Source organism: Marmota marmota, unplaced genomic scaffold (genome assembly GCF_001458135.2).
Source record: "Marmota marmota marmota unplaced genomic scaffold, marMar, whole genome shotgun sequence".
In the NCBI taxonomy this organism is placed as follows: Eukaryota; Metazoa; Chordata; class Mammalia; order Rodentia; family Sciuridae; genus Marmota; species Marmota marmota.
The window spans coordinates 32,978,365-32,987,025 of record NW_026000005.1 but is presented as its reverse complement, the minus strand read 5'-3'; the positions used below and the strand labels follow the sequence as shown (position 1 = coordinate 32,987,025).

Below are 8,661 nucleotides of genomic sequence, written 5' to 3'. Positions count from 1 at the left end.
ACCCCAAAACAATAATACTGGGTGATTTCAACATACCCTTGTCATCAATAGATAGATCATCAAAACATAAAATCAATAAAGATATCTCCAACCTAAATCATACTAAAAATCAAATGGACCTAATACACATCTTCAGGATATTTCACCCCCAAACAGCTGAATATTCCTTCTCAGCAGCTCATGGAACTTTTCCCAAAATAGAGCATATTCTAGGTCACAAAGTAAATCTTAGCAAATACAAAAACAGAAAATTGTTATAATCCCATGCATCCTATCAAGTCACAATGAAATGCAACTGGAAATCAACAGTACAAAAATAATAGAAACCACATAGACCAATGCACTCTTTTTTTCTTTTCTTTTTTTTCTTTTCTCTTTTCTTTTCTTTTTTTTTTTGGTACCAAGAATTGATCCTAGAGGAGCTTTACTCCTGAGTCATATCCCCAGGAGAAAGGGGAGGAGGGGGTGGGAGGAGGAGGGGTAGGGGGAGGAAGTAGAAGAAACACTCAGGAATTAATCTAACCAAGGAGATAAAGAGCTATACAAAGAAAATTGGGGAAAGTTGTATACTAGTACAACCACTCTGGAAAGCAGTATGGAGATTCCTCAAAAAACTGGGGATGGACCCAGCTATCCCACTCCTTGGTAGTTTTCCAAAAGAACTAAAATCAGCATACTACAGTGATACAGCCACCTCAGTGTTTATAGTAGCACAATTCACAATAGCCAAATTATGGAATCAACCTGTATGCCTGTCAACAGGTAAATGCGTTAAGAAATGTGGTATCTATACACAATGGAGTTCTACTCTGCCATAAAGAAGAACGAAATTATGACATTTGCTTTTAAATGAATGGAAGTGGATAACATCATGCCAACTGAAATAAGCCACACTGAAACTCAATGGTCATATGTTTTCTCTCATATGTGGAAGCTAGAGCAAAATAGAGGAAAGGAGGAGAAAAGGATAGGAGATCAGAAAGATATAGGGAATATCAGTATTAGAGAGGAAGGGTGGGGGGATGGGAAAGGGGAGGCAATGCAGAATGATTTCTTTAAAAATCATGTCACACACGTGTGCACGCACACACACACACACACACACGCACACCCCACAGGGAATTTCACCTTTATGTATAAGTAAAAAGAACCAATCAAAACCAAAAATAAATAAATAGATGAGCAAAAAAGGAAAGGAAGTATAGCAGAGTAGAGGAAGCAAAATGGGGGAAGAGAAAAGGAGGGTTATGAGCTGAGTATGAGTCTGTTGGGTTGAACCCAAATATTATGTATAACTATAAAGCTCTTTAAAAAAAGATGTAGAATCTTCTGAGACATAGTGAAGTTCAGCATTTACCCACAGAAGGTGGTTAGCTTTTAAAATATGTTTTTCACTTTTTTATTTTGAAATACTTAAAATTTATAGAAAAATTACAAGAGAAGCATAATGGACTCTCACCATTTACCCAGGCTCCCCGTTGTAACTTTTTTTGTGTCATATTTGCCTTTATTCTATATAAATACATATTTCCCTCTCTCTAAAAATGTGTATTATGTCATGTGCACATTTTATATGTTTACCTCTAAGCTATTTGAGAATTCCATACATGTGCCTTTCATACATATGTTATTCCTAACAATAAGTATACTCTCCTTCTTCGTGAGAGTACAACACGAAAATGAGGAAATTAAGGTTGATGTAGTCTCAAGGTTTCTTTTCTTGTTTTGTGGTGCTAGGGATCAAGTCCAGGGCCTTGTGCATGCTTGGCAGGTACTCCTTTATTGAGCTACCCTCCACCCCACAACACACACACTTAATATGAAAGTAACGTGTATTCCCACTAGTGCACAGATCATAAATATACAGCCTGAGAAATTTTCACAAGTGAGCACATCTGTGTAATCATCAGAGAGCTCAGGAAATAGATCATTATCATCAGCCCAAAGCTCCCACTCACTTCCTCCTCCCCATAGGTAACTGTTATCCTGACTTCTATTATCATAAATTAGTTTTGCCTACTTTTGAACCTTATATACAATCATATAAATTATATAGTATGTTTTTATTTGTTTTTTTTAAAAGAAAGACTGCCTTCTTTCACCTAATATTGTATATGTGAGTCCATAATTATTATTGTGTATACCTGTAATTGGTGAACACATCCCAGCTTATCCATTGTGCAGTTCTTGGACATGTGAGTTATTTCTTATTTGGGGTCATTAATCTTTTTGTACATGTTTGGGCCTATTAATCATATGCATACATTCTTGTTGGTTTCATTGCTAGAAGTATAATGATTAGGTCAAAGGGTATGATTAAATTCAGGCTTATCAATTTATTTTTTCACAGTTTTGGAGGCTGAAGGTCTGAGATGGTTCAGTTCTGGAGAGGACTCTTCCTGGCTTGTAGACTATTTCCTTCTTTCTGTATCTTCATGTGGTCTTAGAAATTTTGTCATTGTCCTCTTCTTATAAAGCTACCAACAGAAGGGGATTAGGATCCCACACATTTGACCTGATTTACCTCCTAAAAGTCCTATTTCCAAATACAGTCACATTGGGGGGTTGGGGTTCAGCACAGGCATTCTGAAGGGATAAGATTCAGTCCACAGCAAATGTGGGCATGTCTCAGGTTCTTCTCTCCTCTCTTTTCCTCTTTCTCATGTTTGATGATGCATGAAGTTAACAGATTTTGCGTTAAATCACTAGCAGTAGCTATATCTGTAGGTTAGTTGTGGGTTAAGGGATGGAAAAGGGGAAAGAGGAGATTAAGATGGATGGTGAACCCAAGCAGATCCGAGCAGGTCAGAGTTTCTAAGAAAGTTTAATTTCTTAGAGGACATGTTGAAAGCTTATGCTTGCCTGCCTATCTATCGATCATCTATCTATTCATCTTAAATATCTTTTACCAAGTCAACCAAATAGCCCTATTTCCATTTTTAATACTTACCTGAGGAATTTATTAATAATTCAAAATGAAATACACATTCATAAAATGTTTTCAGTTTTGTGGGATTTAAATTCATTAAGCTTTCTATGCTGTCTTACCAGTTTACTAACATTATGATAAAGTCTAGTTATTATCCAGTGGCTTCTCTAGGTTGTGCTACAAGATTGAAATGGTCCTTTCAAACATAGTCTTCTATGTCTATTTCTAGACTTCGTGGCATTTGTCTCAATTAAATCATAATATTTAATAACAAAATCAGACCACTGTGGTATGACTTAAAAATGTTCATCATTGTATTAAAATAAATAACATTACCAGGTGTGGTGGCTCATGCCTGTAATCCCAGCTACTCAACATGCTAAGGCAGGAGGGTCCCAAGTTCAAAGCCAGCCTCAGCAACTTAGTGAGGCCCTAAGCAACTTAGTGAGAGTCTGTCTCATAAAAAAAAAAAAAGGAAGTACTGGGAATGTAGCTCAGTGATTAAGCATCCCTGGCTCAATCCCTGGGTTTAATTTAATAAGGGCTAAAATTTATAACTCAGAGGAAGAATGCTCCCTAGTACCACACACACACACACACACACACACACACACACAAAGGGGAGAGAGAGAGAGAGAGAGAGAGAGAGAGAGAGAGAGAGAAAGAGAAATAACATCTATTGAGAAAAACCAGGCATTATGATATACTTCTTTATGGCCATGATCTTGTATACTATCACAACAGTCCCAGGAAGAAGCCTGTATTATTATTCCAATTTTCATAGATGAGAAAATTGCAGTTTAGAGAAATTAAGTAATTTGACTAAAGTAACATAGCTAGTAAGTGACAATCAGCTAGAACTTGAGCCAAGTTAGATTGATTCTGGAACCATCTTAATCTCTACACAAAGTAACCATTCAACAACAGGAGAATGCTCATGTGCTTTGTAACTTCAATACCATACAATATTACCCAGCCACTGGAAATTATGTCCCCAAATAATTTTGATTAACTTTGAAAAGTGTTTACATTTCAAGAACAAAGTGAATAAGGTATACAAACATTTATACATTTTGATCTCAGCTAATAGAAAAATAAACCTGTGTGAATACCCACAGGTATAAGGGAAAGTAGTATGTACAAATATGAATAATGCTTATTTCTAAATGCTAAATGTGGTAAGATAATAAATTATTATTATTATTATTATTATTATTATGGCAGAACTGGGAATTGAACCCACTGTCTCGTATGTACTAGGCCAGAGTTCCACTACTGAACCACACTGCCTTCTTAATTTTATTTTTTTAATTTCTTTTTTTTAAAAGTTGTATATGGACACAATGTATTTATTTTTATGTGGTGCTAAGGATCAACCCAGTGCCTCACACATGCTAGGCAAGCGCTCTACCACTGAGCTACAACCCCAGACTCCATTCTTAATTTTCTTTTGAGACAGCGTCTTCCTAAGTTGCCCAGTCTGGACTCCAATTGGCAATTCTTTCGCTTTAGCTTCCTGAGTAGCTGGGATCACAGGCATGCGCCACTGCATCTAGCTAGACGATTCTTGCTTTCTTAATATATATTTCTATAATAAACACGTATTGCTTTTGTAATCAGGAAAAAGATAACAAAAATCTTTAATACCTACAACATAAAAGAGGAACTATAAGACTTGGGTTTTATGATTAAAGGAATCAGTTCATTTAATAACTACTGTATTCATTAACAAGGTGCAAACCATTCCATTTGTGGTCTGTTCTCGATGCGTATGGTTATCAGACATTCAGACACATGTAATATTCTCCTGCTGGTTGAATTCTCTTTCTGCCTTATGTTGGAGATAAAGTAGAAAGTGTATATTTCTCATCGGGAAGTTGGCATTTGAATGAGACTGCCGTTTTTCTCAGCTTAAAGAAGATAAAAGGAGTTATCAAGTAATGTTTTCTTTCACCTAAGGATGTTGGCCCCACTCCGACAATTGGAATTGATTGAACTCCAGTGCTTGCAAATTTAAAAGCCTAACACAGGGGATCTACTCACACTGAATTTTACAAATCAATGGATAAACTCAAAACAAAACCCTATTACGAGGCACCTTAATGTTTATCTGTTTGGCAAGATAAACACTTGTAAACAAGCATTTTCGATTGTGAGCCTCCATAATAACACTATGAGATCTGTATTGGATGGTAAAAATTTGCATGGAACAAATCTGAAGGAGAATATTGCTTTTTTAAAACATTGAGTCTTCTGATTCATATTCTCAATTAGATTGTGTTTCATTTATCTAAAATTGTCTCTCTTGACTTTGGATAGAATTTTCTCATTGTCAATGGAATGAATTTAACATCACACGAAACTGGTAGGCTGTTGGTATTCGATTAAATGGTATTTATTACCTTGTGGATGCCTATGAATCAGTGGATGAGGAAAAAGAAAAGACATTAAATTGCTTTATGTATGAAGAACATAATGATTGCTAATTAATTTACTAGTTAGTCTTTAAGTTTTATATCTACATCCTCACATTTAATTTGGACTTCAATGTTATATTAAGATTACTCATACTGGAGGAAAACTTTTAAAAGACCATGTTTATGAGGAATCGGTATTTTTAAAAAATCAGTTATTAGATTTTTTTAAAATAAAAGTCTCAACAATTTTCTTTCCTTCTTTCCCCCTTCCTTCCTTCCTTCCTTCCTTCCTTCCTTCCTTCCTTCCTTCCTTTCTTTCTTTCTTTCTCTGTGGATATTTAATCCAGGGGTAATTTACCACTGCTACATGCCCAGCACTTTTTACTTTTTATTTTGAGACAGGGTCTCCCTAAGTTGCTTAGGGCCTTCCTAAATTGCTGAACTTGCCTTGAACTTTTGATCCTTCTGTCAAAGCCACCTGAGTTGCTGAGATTACAGGTGTGTGCCACTATACCTGGCTAGTTATTAGATTTTAATCAACAGACCTAAAGACCTTAACATTTGGATCAGTTCATTAGACATTGATTTTGGTGATGAGCACTTTTCCCAGTTCATTGTCATTGATGACCAATACCTTTATAAAATTGAAATACTAGAATGATGTAAAAATGAAAATGAAGATATTTTCAAGTCAATGGATGAAAGTGCAAAACAGAAATATGCTTTTTTTTTTTTTACTATTAGTTTCAACAGATGTACCATTATTGTCAAATTTGTCTAAGCACTGTAAATTCTTCCTCTCAGTTCCTGTGTTTATCTTTCCATGTACTGTATCAAGCAGTTCTTGGATCTGTGCCTGTATACAGACCTGGTTTGGAGTAGATATGCTGTGAATCCCTCTGCTCCTCTTGGCCTCCTGTTGTTTAACCTGGGCTGCAAATTGGATAAGGGAGTGCAATGACTTCCCTAATCTCACCCTCATCTGCCTTTGAAGAGGCCTACAGACTATAATCAAAGTAGTGCCATCTCTTACCTGTAGTGTCCTGATGTCATGCCTGACCCCTGTCCCTAAATTCAGTGGGTCTCGTTTCATGTGATCACTCCAGTGGTACATGTTGGGGATCCCAGGAAGAGTGCCTCAGGTGAGCCAGGGAAAATATCCTTGTTTGACATAGACATGGATGAAATAATTGATACCTCCAGTACATTTGACAGTTGTGGTCACAACAGTGAAGTTTAACAGAAAATTGTTAGTCACACTGAGTCCCTTGTGGCAAATGCAGACAACTTAAGCTTATTCATGTAATTTTTTTCCAGTTCAAAACTCTGATTTTTCAGGTCACTTTAGGATTCAGAATTCATTTAACATTTTATTCAAACTCACGTCTCTATTTTCTACTTCTTTTTTTTTTTTGTCTTTGGTGGTGGTGCTGGGGATTGAACCCAGGATCTTGTGCATGCAAGGCAAGCACTCTACCAACTGAGCTACATCCCCAGTCACCTTCCTTCTTTGCCGTTTGAGTCTAACACCCCAGGGAGTGGACATAGTCCACACTCAGAGCCTTCAGGGAAGGGATGGGGTTCAGCTGCCTAGTCTTTTCTCCCAGGCGTGGATGGCCCCGAGGCTGTGGTGTTTTGGGCATAGTCGGCATGGTGGGTGCTTCAGGAGATGGAGAGCTGGCATTTCCACAGCTGTTGCTGCTCCTCTTGTGCGTTCTCTGGCCCAAAGATCCCCTAGAACTGCTGCAGCCCTTCACTCATGCTGGGGGCCAACTGTGTCCACTTCTGATGCAGGAGTTTCTAGGAGCTTCTTGGCAGACACTTAGGTTCTCTCTCCCCAGTAATTTCTGCTCTTAACCCAAAGGATTGTGGGAAACTTCAGCACCATGTTGCCAGACTTTGGGGCTTGGGTCTGGTCCCTCAGCTCTTTTAACATCCATTGTTTGCCTCTTTTTCTTTGTAAAGGCCAGGAAGTGTGAGGACTATCCAGTAAAGCTATAGCCTCCATGAGTCCCTTAGGAAGGGGCAGGGGCACATTGGTATAGATGTTGAGGAAGAGATGAGGGACTGGGGCGAATTGAGGTTGGCTGTCTAGATCACTTGGGTCCCACACCAGAGTCTGGATGCTCCCCTGGAAAGGGAGAAGAGGGTGTGGCTCCAATTTCTGCCTATGGGCTATCCTGGGTGATCAAGAGAACTGGAATTGGCCAGGATGGAGTAATGATGGCTTGAACTTGGGTTAGCTCCCATCAGGTCAAACTGGGGTAAAAAGACTTTGGCTCCGAGAGACAGGCCTGCAAGAGACTCTATACTCACCTCCTTCCCAGATAGCCTTCCTTGCTATTGATGGTCCCTCTAGCTGGAATACAGTTTTGTTAATTGCTAAGGTTGTGGCCTAGATACACTGATACCTCCAGGAACCCTGACCATTCCTGACACCAACCACCTTAGGTACACACCCTCTTTTTGACTTGTTAACCACTCCTGCCAACTCTCAAGCCCCGAGTCTATCTCACTGCAGCTTCTCTTCATGGGGAAGGAAGGGGACAATGTTGAGATCATTCTAAATCTATCAGCCCTCAGTTATCTTTTATATTCTTTAAATCTTTTGTCTGTGTCTTCCAAAGTAAGGAAGTGACGTTCATGTTATAACTCCAGCCAGGAAATGTGGAAGCAGCCATGAAACCCATATCTAATGAAACTAATGTTTGCTGTTAAGAAATCAGGATACTGGTGGTATTTGGAAGGGACATGAGGTACAAATAACATTCTCTTTATTGATTAGGATGCTGATTATATGGTTGTGTTCACTTTGTGTAAGCTCATTGAGCTGATGATTTGGCCTTAAGAATCTTAGGAAATTTTTTATTATCCAATATCCAGTATGTCATAGTGGTTGGGCAATGGCCTGGCAAGGAAACAGATTCTCCTCCAGAAACTCCAGAGTAAACAAAGCCTTGTTGACAGCCTAATTTAAAAAAGTATATATATTATTTTACTTTTTTTGGTATTGGGGTTTGAACCTTGGGGTGCTTTACCAGTGAGCTACATCCTCAGTCCTTTTTATTTTAAGAAGGGGTATCACTAAGTTTCTTGGGGCCTTGCTAAATTGACCTCGAACTTGCAATCTTCCTGCCTCAGCTTCCAGAGTCACTGGGATTACAGGTATATGCCACCATGCCTGGCAACTGACGGACTGATTTTAATTCTGACCTCCAAAACTAAAATCAGATAATAAATTTGTGTTGTTTAGCTATGAAGTTTATGGTAATTTATTACAGCAACAACAGTAACTAACACAGACTTGTTTAAGAG

The 8,661-nt window shown here is 38.2% G+C and overlaps 1 non-coding gene across 1 annotated transcript; it reads right to left on the bottom strand.

Moving 5' to 3' along the window:
* Positions 1–6,768: 6,768 nt before the first annotated feature.
* On the bottom strand, positions 6,769–6,841 carry Trnaa-ugc. The gene has a single exon. It is a non-coding gene; the product is annotated as a tRNA-Ala (tRNA).
* Positions 6,842–8,661: the final 1,820 nt, after the last annotated feature.